The following is a 14031-nucleotide window of genomic DNA, read 5'->3' on the forward strand; positions in this document are numbered from 1 at the left end:
GATCGAGCTGTGGGCAGGGCTGGGTCCTCCTGAGGCCTCCTGTGTCCACAAACCAGAGGGCTAGGTAGCTGCAGGTGGCTTAAATGCTCCTCTAATTGAACTTTCCATTCACGGAAGAGGAGACCAGCTTGGATACACAAAGTAAACTGCTCCTCGCTTCACAGAAGCCATGGCAGAGTGAGACCTGACCCGGGGGGCCAGCAAGGGCACCTCATTCCTCCTTGGGTTGGGGGTTCCAGCCTCAGTTCTCCATCTCCTCCCCCGGCCTGGTTTCCCCATCCCTCCAAAGGCTCTCCCAGCATTGCTCCTCTGCATCAGTCACAAGGCCACTCCAGGTGCCCCAGAAAAGTGGCTCCCAGCTCTCACTGTGGTCAACAACTCCCCTCCACGGTGCCTGGAAGTTGGATAGAAATGTGGTTCAAGCTCCCCGGGCACCCGAGGGCTGTTTATACACCACAGAACATTCGCTCACTGTTTGACTTTGATGGATGCAAATTTATTCTAAATGAGCCCGGTGTTCATTAGCATGGAAACATATGTTGTCGGTGTGGCACACGGGGTGCAGCGCTGGCTCCCACAGTCGGTCCCCACCAGACCTTGCCCATTGCCTAGCCTGCCTTGCCCCTGGCTAAAGCTCCAGATGTTGTTTTTCTTGCAGTGTGAAGTCTGCATTTCAGCTACAGGGTCATTTTCCTTCACAAGAGAAACAGACGAATCTGTGGAAAGAACTTGGGTTTACAGGCTGATCTACTGAAGGGAGACTCCTGGAGTGTCGCCTGCTTGGCCATCTGCGTTGACTTGCAGGCAGTTCATTCTGTCTTGTGGCTTGGAGACTCCCAGGGCTCATCGTATACTTGATTCTACTTCTGCTCAGGGTTTCTCTACAAGTGACACTGTTACTGCTTCTGATGCCTTTAGAAATACCTGTGGTGAGAATAGCATTGTTCTGACAATAGGGCTCCATTTTGTGGGCACCTGACAATGCACTAACACACAAATGTGTGCACACACACACATGCACACACAAATGCAATGAACACACACATGTGTGCACACCCATCCACATGCACACACCCATCCACACACACTTGCACACCCCCCCCACATACATATGCACACACATGCAATGAACACACACACACGCACACCTATCCACACACATGTGCACAGACACATGTACGTGTACACCACCCCACACATGCATGCATACACATGCAATGAACACACATGTGTGCACATCCATCTGTGCACACATGGACATACAGACACATGCATGTGTACACCCACACACACATGTATGCACACAAACACACATATGCAATGAACATACATGCACACACATGTGTGCACCCATCTGCATGCTCATGCACACATAAGCAATGCACACAGTGATATAGCAAGAACATGTGGAGCATCCTGATGAATTTTTAGGTCATAGTTGTTCTTCTCATACTTATAGAGCTGTAAACTTATTGGAAAATGGCCTTCAAAAAAAAAAAAAAAGAAAGAAAATGGCCTTCAAACATCAGTTTTTTTCCCCACCTATGTTTTTGTTTTGGGGAATTTTTTTTCTCCTGCGATACTTATTTCTAACTTCTTTCTTCTGCAGTTCCTTGCAAGTCCAAACGACTGCTGCTGGTTAATAGCGTGTGAAAGTGCACTGCCTGGTTTTGTGTGTCTATAGAAGCGTGGCTGCACAGAGGGCTCAGGGGAGTCACACGTACTCGGGAAAGAAACAGATCCTCAGGAATAAATGAAAATGCTGGAGCATCCTGTGTCTCTGGAACCCCACCCCCAACATGATTCTCCAGTAATAACATTCAGCTGCAGCTCCCTCTCTGTCCCCTTTCCCTTCTTTTTTCACACTACAGTCTACTTAGAAATGTTACCTCATTTCACTTTTTACATTCGGTTTTCTAGCTTTGGTTGGAACTACAGAATCATTAATTGATTCAACAAAGATTTTCCAAGCACAGGTGCACGTGACACAGTCTTCCATGTAGAAAGTCTACTGGAGTGTGTGTGAAGTTGCCTCAGCCATGCCCAACTTTTTGCGACCCTATGGACTGTAGCCCATCAGGCTCCTCTGCCCATGGGATTCTCCAGGCAAGAATACTGGAGTGGGTTGCCATTTCCTGCTTCAGGGGATTCTCCTGACCCAAGGATTGAACTCGTGTCTCTTACTTCTCCTGCATTGGCAGGCAGTATCTTTACTGCTAGCGCCACCTGGAAAGTCCAAAGAAAGTCCACTGGAATCTACTAAAAACTACCAGAACTAGTAATAACAACTCACCAATAAGGGAGTTTAGCAGACTGCAGGACATAAGATCAATAAATAAAAATTGATTCATTTCAGTATATCTATAACCAGTAGCTGGAAATTGAAATTCAAAAAGTAAAGGCATTTACAACAGCACCAAAAAAATGTGACACTTGAGGATAAATCTGCCAAAAGGTGCGCAAGATCTGTACACTGAAAACTATGAACGTTGCTGAGAGAAATTAGATAAGAACGAAACAAATGGGGTGATATATTGTGTTCATGGATCAGAGCACTCAGTATTGCTAAGATGTCAGTTCCACCATTATTGATCTATAGATTTATGCAATTCTAGTAAAAATCCCCCTAGTCTTTTTTTTTTTTTTGGTAGAAATTTGCAAGCTGATTTTAAAATTCATCTGGAAATTTAGAAGCCCAGAAGAACTAAGAGAACTTTGAACAAGACAAATAAGGTTGGAGGACTTCTATTAACTATTATTGGCATAATGATTGAAAAACAGATCAATGGAACATACTACAGCGTTTAATAGTAAACCCATACACACACGCCATTAAGTTTTGGTAAAGATTCAAAAGTATTGCAATAGAGAAGAGACAATAAACAGTTTGGAAACAAATATTCATATGCAGAAAATGGACTTCTGCTGTATATCTTGTTGTTGATGTTATTTGCAACTCAAACTTCACATATCTAAAAACAGAACTGATATCTTCTATTTCTTTCCCAAAATTTACTCCATGGAGATTCTGATGGCATGTAATGAGGCTTGGTAATTTACTATTTAAAAGAGAATTTTAGGTACTATTTATTGGTGCAGGAGGTTATGAGACCATACTTTATAAAATACTGTTCTAAACCTTGGAATCATACATTTTCCTTTTTTCTGCACTTCTGCACTTTCCTGTTACTTCTAATCAGATGCTCATTTCTTTAAATCCTCATTTCAAAATATTCCCAGGGTCTCTCCCTGCTTAATACCAACACTGCATTCCTTTTAGTTCAGAATCCTTTCAACTCTCAAGGATGCCAACTAAGAAGTTGTATATTGGGCCGACCCTTTCCAGAGTGTCCTAATACCTAGAGATTGTTACCTGATTGAAGGCAAGAACCGTATTTCACTCACTTCTGTTTTCCCATAACACCAGCTCAGAGTAATGCTGAATATTTCATTGAAGTGTAAAAAAAAGCAAAAGGCTTAAATCCTACTAATGAAAGTAAATAGTGAAGGGACATAAAACAGATTCTGAGTCACCTATACCCATCAACCCATGTGACTCTGCAATTTTAATTTTTACATGAAGTGTAAGACATCAAACCAAACTGAAAAAGTGACCTTCGCATAAAACATTCATGACTAAGCGGTGGATTTAAGCAGACAAGAGGGTGGTACTTAATAGGCTATGAAGTGCTCAACAGGATTCATGTTAATGAATTATTAACTGAATCATGCAAAACATTTAGGATCTCTGGGAGAAATGTACAAATATCTTGAATATTTGTTTGACATTTTCTTTACCAATACTTTCTTTCCCCACAACTGCACATGTTGTTGACCAACCGCCTTGGGAGGAAAGACAACAGCTGAATCCACCCCTCTCGAAATCCTTCAGACTGTTTCTATTTTTGTAGAGTAATTTTCCACTAACAATAACTCTCTAAGATTCACTCAACCAGGGCAGTGGTGGCTGGCCCAAGTTCAAGCTTCTGGTCCCAAGGAACCCAATTCTGGATGCCAGTGATGGAGATGAATAGATGCGGCCTCATCTTTGCAGCAGGTACATCTTTAGTCACCTAGATGACAACAGCATAGGCGGCTTCTGATACTCAGTCTTGCAAACCAGTGTCCCCAGCAGCCTCTAGGTCTGGAGCTAGAACACAACCCTGGTGATGACGTGGGAGGGTCAGAGGACCTCAGCTGTTGTGGGGGATGGGCATGAGTTTAGAGAGAGGAGTCTAGGTCTTGGAAGGTAGTGGCTGTTGGTCGGTCTTGCTTGCCCAGCTTCTCAGAGAGGCATTCTCTCTCCTTGGGGACCCGGCCTCCCATGGTCCTGGCCGGCTTCCCCTCATGGTCTCCGCCCGTCCCTGGGACAGCCATGAGCTTGTACCCCAGCCACACAGTCCACGTTCATGTGGTCTGTTTTGAACATAGTGACATCCCCTGAGTGGTGCTGACCCGAATTCTCACGGAGATTAGCTATGTGGATGTTGTCAAGGGGAGGGGGTTGATGCTTGCTTGATTTTTGTCAAATCCTTGAAGAGGCAGTCTAGGGGCTTCCTGCAACCATCATTCCCATCTTCTGGAGCTGGGCTGATGGATCAAAACACACAGAGGAAAGGAAAAAAGAGACAGTGAGAGAAACAGAATTACAGATGCACCCATTTACCTCTGCCCTCCCTCACAGGCCAGCTTGCATCATATTTGTGTCACTGGCAAATGACACAGCTCTGTTTAATACAACAGACCTCACCTGGCAATCTTCCTCGTTTCAAATAGCATCTTTGATGCTGGGTTGAATTAAAGGGCAAAAGAATTAATATACATGAAATCAGTTTTGTAAATGACAAACGTTAATTGTTGCTATGACTTTAAAGGTCTTTATTATTAACTATTATTAGTGAAAAATAATACCTTCGTTTCATAGGTAGAGTTGAAAAGTCATGGATAAAAAAATTTGGGAAGATGGATTTAGATTTAATTTGGTAAGGAACAGATAAGATTTTTGGAGAAAGAATAAAAAATCTGAAAGTCTGGTTATTAATATGGGCCAAGCGCACAGGATTGAGGTGAAAGACAAAGAGATGGACTCCAGGAGGCTGCAGTCATCCTCAGGTATCTCTGGGGATTGGTCACAGGACCCTCCACAGATACCAGCATCCGAGGACACTCAAGTCCCTCGTATAAGATGGAATGGGATTTGCCTGTCACCAGTGCAAACCCTCCTGTACACTTTCGTCACCTCTAGATGACTTATAATACCTAACACCAGGGAAATGCTATGTAAGTAGTTGCTGGCCTGCGGCAAAGTCAAGTTTTGATTTTTGAAACTGTCAGGAATTTCCCTCCCACATTTTGGACCCATGGTTGGGTGAATCTGCTGATGTGGGATCCATGGAGATGAGGTCTGCCTGTCCTTGGAAAGCTGGTGCCGTGATGGATGGAACGGCAGCAGCCATGAGGAAAGGGAGAACACGGGGGACATCGCGGAGCACCTTTAAGGGCCTGGACACTGGAAGGTCTCACCACGTGAGAGGCCTGTTCTGACAACACGCAAACAGTCTCAGAGCGGCGGCGGGCTGCCCATGAGTTTGTGGGTGGGTCTGGCTCAGGAGCATCTCAGGGGGTTCCCGGGGCCGATGCACTCGAAGCTGTGGTCGCGCATTGTTCTGTATTTAGAACTCCCTCTCTCCCCTCCCCTCCCTCCTTCCTTTCCTTCCTTCCTTCTTTTCTTTCATTTTGAAAAAAGTTTACAAAAGCATTCCATGTATTTACACGTACACACAGAAAAACACACTAGTACCTGACACCTGCAGTAAGCTGTCTTGCAAATACTGAACCAATATATAATTCCAGAGCTTTCTTCTCCTTTATATATCAGTGTTAGTACAAGTCCATTTCAAATTAGTGAATGCAAGTGGAAAAACATGCTTTGAAAAAGGGCGAGAAAGTAACGATGACAATTAAACAAGATTCCTTCAATGGATCACCCAATTTTTTTATCTCCACTATTTCAGAGAGCTACTATTTTTTAAAATGTCCAGTGCACATTAACCTTCTATGGGAAGGGTCTTTTAAAACATTTGAGTTCTTTTCTTTCCAGATTTTTTTTGGGGAAAATAATATAAATTCCCATTTTTTTTTCCCCAAAGTGGAAGCAGTTAGCTCCTTTTTCCTAGGCTGACAGCACCTGTGCCCTCATGTCTGAAGCATCAGCGCAGTCAGGCAGCCCACAGTCAGTGGGGCTGGAGCCCCATGAGGAGTCAGACAGAGCAGGGTGGTTTCCCTGCCTAATTTAAGATACCACCACTTATGCTCGATGGAAAGGTGTTGCATCCTATCTAGTCAAGATTTTTTTTAACAGCATACCGACTTTGAGAAATGCATCCTTTATCTGGCACCCTTTTAACCTATTTAAAAATTGTGCATTTCTGCAAAGAGATTTTGCATATCTATGTATACATACATAGATAAAAAACTTATTTGTATACAAAATACATGTGAAATCCACTGACACCCTCCCTACTTATTTCATTCCATGGATTCCCTTAAAATTGGATGCTATAGAAAATAGCTTGTATTTCCAGGATGCCAAATGCATGCGTCTACTTTTCAGTCGAACTCTAGGACTGAGAAAGAGCCAGTGCCCACCCACACCAGGCCAGCAGGAGATGCAAGCTGGTTGGTACTCATCAGCCCCCGCAGTGCTGACCTCTGCTCTGAGAAGGCAGGGGCTTCCCGTGGTCTCCACTCCCTGTGCAATTCACCCTCCCGAAGACACTCTTTGAGTCAAGTTTTCCTGAGACCGTTTCCTCCCCGCCGCCCCCGCCTCTGGCCCCCAGTCTGAAGAGTGGCAGTGTTCTGCCAGTGATCCGTTTGATGTCCTGATTTTTATTCGCTGTCATGCCTCTATTTCTGGGCCTCACACGTTGCAGAAACAATTCCAATCTCGCAAAAATGATCCTAATTTGGTGGAAATCTCTGTTAATTCAGGTGTGATGAACATTGCTAATTTGGATCATCATTTCTTTCAGCAAAACTGAATTAAAGAGGTGCCCAGACCTTACTATTAATGGCTCCTCTGGCCAAACGTGTGGAATTGCAGGGGACAGAAGAAAATCTTCCTCTCTCTCTCTCCCCCTCTTGTACCCCCTCCCCCGTTTCTCTGTTCCTTTTTGCAATGAGCTTGCTTTATTTTTCTAGTCAGAAGCAAATAATGATTGAACAGGAAGAGATGCCTAGAATAGTTGCTTGAAAAAGTGTTTTTCACAGAGCCTCTGGCTAGGTGGTATCTTTGAACATCGTTTTCACCTTGGAACGTTTGATGACTGCCTACAGATGGTCAGTCTCTCAGCATCGGCGTTCCCAGAAATCTGCAGCTGAGTTCCATCTGAGGTACAGGAATTAAGATGGTCCAGAGAGGAAATGCATTCCCTTGATTTGATGTTTCTAGATGTGAACGCTGGGGTGGCCGACTCAGATCAGAGATAAGTGGTTCTCTGGTGATTGAATACAATTTGTGTTCTGACTCCGCAGAGAGCTTCACTCGTGCAAGAGCTTTTGGACACGTTCATGGTCAGCTCTGATCAGACATGAACTTGGGCAGCCTGGCCTCTGCTCCTGCTGTCTGCCCCTTGGAGTCCTAATACTGCACTCCTCAAGACTCTGCTTGGTTCTATTTTTTCCATAGTCCAGCAGATGCTTTCCTGCAAGGATTTGTCTCATGGGAATGATTAATAACTCCAGTTGGCAAACTGGAGGTTGAGGTGGTGATTCCAGTTGTGAATTTCAGGTGACATGTGCACTTGATGGCTGGACTCCAGTGTTCAGTCCTTTGGATCTCTGCCCATGACCATGGCACACCTGCATCTGCAGGGGGATGACCTCCAAGGCTTGCAGGCAGGTGAAGAAGCAGGCTAGGATCCTTTCTGGGGAAAGCTGGGTGTGGCCTGGTGGGCCCTTGGGGATCCCATTCTGTGGGGGGACAGGGCTCGTTCCACTCACTTTCTATCGACCAGGCTATTTTATAGAGCTACAGGCACAGTAGTTGGTGCAGAAAAGTGACAATAATGCAAATAGTTTTGTCTGCATCAATGCAAATAAACTTTGCCTGGTAGAGACACAATTGATTTCCTCTCTACAGAAAGTATAAGCACAAGCATTACTTTTTATTGGCCTATAGGACATTTAGCCATTTTGAATCTATTAGCAAACACATTCAGCGTTGTGAGTGCCTATGTATGTTTTCATGGTTCAGTTTCTGTTGAACTGGACTCTTGTTTCTTCATTTATTAATGAGCTAAGTACATTTTTGGACATGTGTTTATTTTATTTTTACATGACAGTCATATTTCTAGCCTTGGAAATGATATATTTTATCAGTCCACACGCTCAAGGCACATATACTCAAGGCACATATTCTTTGTTTTTCAATTAATCTCGAGTCCCCATGTCCCTTCAGGGCCAGTAGCCCAGCATCTGCCTGGGCTTTCTTTTTATAAAAAAAATTACAGCATTTTAAAAAATATTTATTTACCGGGGTGTGTTGGGTCTCAGTTGCAGCATGTGGGATCTTGGTTGCGCTTGGACTCTCTAGTTGTGGTGCACAGGCTCAGTAGTTGTGGCGTGGGCTTAGTTACTCCACGGCGCCTGGGATCTTAGTTCCTCATCCAGGAATCGAACCCACGTCCCCTGCATCACAAAGTGGACTCTTAACTACTGGACCACCAAGGAAGTCCCTGACTGGGCTTTCTCTTCCCTACCCAACCGTGATTCTCTTAGGACATCATGGGTTTCACACACACACACACAGACACACACACACCTGTTTTATTAGATGAGATAACTATTTACAACTCAACCACTGTTTGTAAGTGATGGCTATGTAGTAACACATAGTACAAATACAGCACCAACTGCTTTTGTTTCCTGCACCTGTTCAATTAGGAAAACCTTTAAACACAGACTGAGCAAATTACTGAAGGGACAGAATACTACAAAGGAAAATTGAAGACTTTCTTCTGAAAACCCTACTTTTCACTGAGGCTGTGAGCCACAATGCATGTAATGGTAGTTTAAAGAACAGGGGGTAGAGAGAATCAGACTTAGCGACTTCACCTCAAGCAAAGCCAGGTCAGTGGCCAGCCAACTAAGGACACCTGTGTGGCAGCCTCCCAAAGTCTTCACCTTCCCCTAGTCGAGGAAATTGGAGCAGCCTTCTGCCTTTCCACGTAGGTGCAGGCTTCATCTTGCTGTGGTTTCACCACCATGAGTTGTTCTTTCCCATTTACTTTTACAGGAATCCTGGGTGGAATACAGGATCCCACAGGTCTGTAGAACCCAGAGGGTGGGCAGGTTCTACCCTAGACAAATAGGGCTTAAGGCTTAGCCTTTTGAGTCAGACGGTCCAGGTTAAGGCTGTAGCTCTCCTATTTCCTAGCGCTCTGACATGGAAAACACTCTGAGGAGGCAGATTGACTGAGGACGACCTCTGGGTAGGAGATAAGAGAGCCCCACGTTCACCACTGCCTCCTGACCCTCAGGAAAGATGCTTCCCACTTCTCACCTCTGTGTGTCATCTATGAAGCAAGGATAATGGTAAAATCCACCTTACTTTTCCACTGAGGTAACCTATGATAATGCATACGAAATGCTTAGCCTGCTGGTGGTATTGTATAAACACACAATAATGTGATACCTAAGGCCCTGGTTTTGTCTCTTCTACAAACTCATCAAGATTCCAAGTGGGAGAATTTTAAGGTACGTGTTTGGGATCCATGGAGAAACCAACAGTCTGGGTTAGTCAATTATTATGATTTACTTTCTCAGGTTTGAACAAGCTCCGGGAGATGGTGAGGGTCAGAGAGGCCTGGAGTGCTGCAGTCCATGGGGTGGCAAAGAGCTGGACACAACTTGGTGATTGAACAATAGCAACAAATGACTCACTTCTTTAGGACCTTAGAACATCTAACCCCTTAAAGGAGCCAGACAGAAATTGTATCCAAGGTCGCATCATTCTGGCCGTGGGGCTTCCAACACATGCAGATAGAACAGTAACACAGACTTCCCACTTAGAGAAACATCCTTCTCAGGCCCTGGGTCCCTGAGTCTGAACCCCTAGTGCAGCCAGGCTAAGGAGGAAAGGAAATGAATACGTAATGCGCTTATATCTCCAGTGTGGTGCTGATAAAAGTCGATCTCTTTTGAATGGAGGGGGCCGCTTGAGCGGCCATCATTCTGACCCGAGCTGCGTCTTGACTTTTAATGGTTCACAGTTTCTCGGGGGAAAAAACAAATCAGCAGTCTTGATAATTAAAAGTTGCTAATGTCTCCTTCCCTTTCCCTTGTAAATTAAAATGATTTGACGTAGGAAGAACAGAAGACAGAATTCAGTTATTTTTGGTAATTGCAGTGTCAAATTGATAATTTGCTCAATCTTCTTGCAAAATTGCCTAATTGAGAACAACGAAGCAGATGGTTCTTTGTTCTGGGTGTTTGTTGACTAACCCGTTAGCAAGCCCTCGGCTCGCTTCCCATCCCAAATGCAAAGGTTTGGGACAAGCTGTGCAGCCCCAGCAAGGCGTTCTGCAAGCTTCCAAAGGCGATACTTCCTCCTTCCACAAGAGGATGCTCAGAACATACCCAAGAACTGACACGGAGGCTCAGAAAGCTGGGAGCCAGGAGTCAGAAACCTTGGCAGAAATCAGATTTAGCTTCAGGCTTCTAAACTGTTTTTCTTTCCTAATTACCAGGTAAAATTCCTTCTTACTTAAAATTTGCCCTTTAACTTCCCCTTCTTAAAAAAAAAAAGAAAAAAACCCAAGGCTTCTCTATTGTGAACATCTGCTTGGGAGGTTGTAGCTGATTATCCTGCTCTGGTTGTTCACGAAACATGAGGCTCAAAATCAAGGAGCTCAAAAGGAGCTGCGGAAGTGCAGGTTTCTCATTTGCATACACTGGCAGTGGAGAGCACAGGTAATGCTCACCTGGGGGCAGAAAGGGATATGTCCTCCACAGGGCCATCAGGAGCACCTGCCACCCGCCCTCCATTTCCCTGTTTGTGCCACAGGGTGCCCATCCTTCACATGGATTCCAGTCCTTCACACGACTGTGCACCTGCTCACTTAGACCCATGAGTGTCCTCAGACTCTCCCAGGTCCACACCTGCATCTCCAAGGCAGCATGGAGCATGGGGTCTTGACCTCAGCCATGTGTCAGGGAGCTTTACAAGTACAGATGGATGGTCAGTCCTGCCTTGGAGTTCTGTTTTCATGGGCATGTTTTGGGATTCCGAGACACACACATACATGCATTGAAACCGGATTGGAGAACTGCTGTTCTCTGTTGCCGCAGAAAGAGAATAAGATAAGATGTAGACCCTTCTGATCCTATCTATCAGCAGGTTCAGCACCCACCGTGTAGCCCAGTGGTGTGATGGCACAGAATCTGCACAGAAACTGGAAGAGATTAGGACCCAGTTCAGAAGTCCTCCTGATGATGTTTTGGGATATCCTGTGTGCTGTCTCCCATCTTCAGAGGGAGACCAGCTGCCCTGGAGCTGAGGGTGTGGCTTCTGTTGTTCACTCCACTGGCCTCGTCCACTCTCCCCAGGCCTAGGCATGGAGCCCCTCTCTCTTGGTTCCTCTCCAGTTCCCATAGTCCTTTGAGAAGCTCACCTGTGCAGCATCCCTTCAGAAGACACTCACCTTGATGAATCTGTAGCTATTCTTCCAGAGTGGGGTCCCGACACTCTGCTGGATGATTTTATTGTCAAGCAAGATGAAATCTCCCCTCCTAACATGCCCTTTCTCCCTTCTTCAACTCTGCTGCGCACCAGTAGCTGGGCTGTGTTTTCTCTATGGAACACAGTCATGTTTTGGATACTGACAGCTTCGGTTCAGCTCAGTTTAGTTCAGTTTCTCAGTCATGTCTAACTCTTTGTGACCCTGTGGACTGCAGCATGCCAGGCCCCCCTGTCTGTCACCAACTCCTGGAGTCTACCAAAACTCATGTCCATTGAGTCGGTGATGCCATCCAACCATCGCATCCTCTGTTGTCCCCTTCTCCTCCTGCTTTAAATCTTTCCCAGAATCAGGGTCTTTTCAAATGAGTCAGCTCCTCGAATCAGGTGGCCGAAGTATGGGAGTTTCAGCTTCAACATCAGTCCTTCCAATGAACACTCAGAACTGATTTCATTTAGGATGGACTGGTTGGATCTCCTTGCAGTCCAAGGGACTCTGAAGAGTCTTCTCCAACACCACAGTTCAAAAGCATCAATTCTTCATCACTCAGCTTTATTTATAGTCCAAATCTCACATCCATACATGAGTAAGGGAAAAGCCATAGCCTTGACTAGATAGACCTTTGTTGGCAAAGCTAATGTCTCTGCTTTTTAATATGCTGTCTAGGTTGGTCATAGCTTTCCTTCCAAGGAGCAAGCGTCTTTTAATTTCATGGCTGCAGTCATCATCTGCAGTGATTTTGGAGCCCCAAAAAATAAAGTCTGCTACTGTTTCCACTGTTTACCCATCTATTTCCCATGAACTGATGAGACTGGATGCCATGATTTTAGTTTTCTGAATGTTGAGCTTTAAGCCAACTTTTTTACTATCCTCTTTTACTTTCATCAAGAGGCTCTTTAGTTCTTCTTCACTTTCTGTCATAAGGGTGGTGTCATCTGCATATCTGAAGTTATTGATATTTCTCCCGGCAATCTTGACTCCAGCTTGTGCTTCATCCAGCTCAGCATTTCTCATGATGTACTCTGCATTTAAGTTAAATAAGCAGGGTGACAATATACAGCCTTGACGTACTCCTTTTCCTATTTGGAATCAGTCTGTTGTTCCATGTCCAGTTCTAACTGTTGCTTCCTGACCTGCATATAGGTTTCTCAAGAGGCAGGTCAGGTGGTCTGGTATTCCCATCTCTTTCAGAATTTTCCACAGTTTATTGTAATCCATACAGTCAAAGACTTTGTCATAGTTAATAAAACAGAAATAGATAGAGTTGGTAAAAATGTCTGGCATAGTGGTCAAAGAAGGCCTCATTGAATCGCTTCTGGGAAATATGGTTTCCACTCAGGATAGAATAAGATTTGAAATAAGAATGGGGAAAAAAAAACCAGTTGTTGAAATGCTTATTGTATTTATAATGGTACCTAATGCCCTGTGGTCACCATGAGCCCGGCCACCCAAATGGCTTAGCATCAAGTGTCTGACGGTGCCCTGTATTATTGGCATAGTTCTTGTCTGCTGTGGAAGTGCTAATGCGTGTGCTCCCAGTCCTCACACGTGTGTGTGGTTAGAGAGGTGGGGCACGGCAGTGCATGGAGGGGAAGGTGTGCACAGTGAGAAACAGAACAAGTCAAGCAAGAGTGGCCAACCAGACTGCAAATTAGGACAGTTAGGGAGGGATTGGCCAACCCCTCCCATTGCTCCCCAGGTCCTCGTGTCGTTTAAGGTGATTATGAAAATTTTCAGGGAACTAGGTCTGCAGAATAGGGGCTATTTTCATGAAACAAAATTTCTTCCCATCTTACAAAATGAATGGTCCCTTCCTTGAAAAGCAGAAGTTTTCAGAATTCCTGAAGGAAAAGTTAATATAATGTTCAGCCACTTGAAATCACTTTTTTAAAATACCTTTTTTATTGGTTGGAAGATATTTGCTTTACAATATTGACTGGTTCCTGCCAAACATCAACATGAATCAGCCAGAGGTATACATATATCTCCTCCCTCTGGAACCTCCCTCCCATCTCCCACCCCATCCCCCCCTCTAGGTTGTCACAGAGCAAGGGTTGATGAAATCAACTTTTAAAATTATTTTAAAGCTGTTTTGTTCTTATTTTTTAAAATAACATGGGTTCAGAGTCTTGTATTATAAATCAAAATAGAAACAGCTTGATTCAGGGACAGCTGTAAGATCTCTCTTCCCAGAGCCTCAGACATTAAGCTGAAGGCCATGGGTCCACTCACCACACTTTGGCCAAATATTGAGCCTTGGAAGTTTTGTTGTTGTTCAGCTGCTAAGTTGTGT

General features: G+C 44.6%; 1 long non-coding RNA gene across 1 annotated transcript; it reads left to right on the plus strand.

The window, feature by feature from the left end:
* Nucleotides 1-9205: 9205 nt before the first annotated feature.
* LOC129624969 (uncharacterized) lies at nucleotides 9206-11557 on the plus strand. The gene is made up of 4 exons (XR_008701208.1): nucleotides 9206-9325; nucleotides 9437-9594; nucleotides 9826-10748; nucleotides 11396-11557. It is a non-coding gene; the product is annotated as an uncharacterized LOC129624969 (long non-coding RNA).
* Nucleotides 11558-14031: the final 2474 nt, after the last annotated feature.

This window comes from Bubalus kerabau, chromosome 13, assembly GCF_029407905.1.
Source record: "Bubalus kerabau isolate K-KA32 ecotype Philippines breed swamp buffalo chromosome 13, PCC_UOA_SB_1v2, whole genome shotgun sequence".
NCBI classification, from domain to species: domain Eukaryota; kingdom Metazoa; phylum Chordata; class Mammalia; order Artiodactyla; family Bovidae; genus Bubalus; species Bubalus kerabau.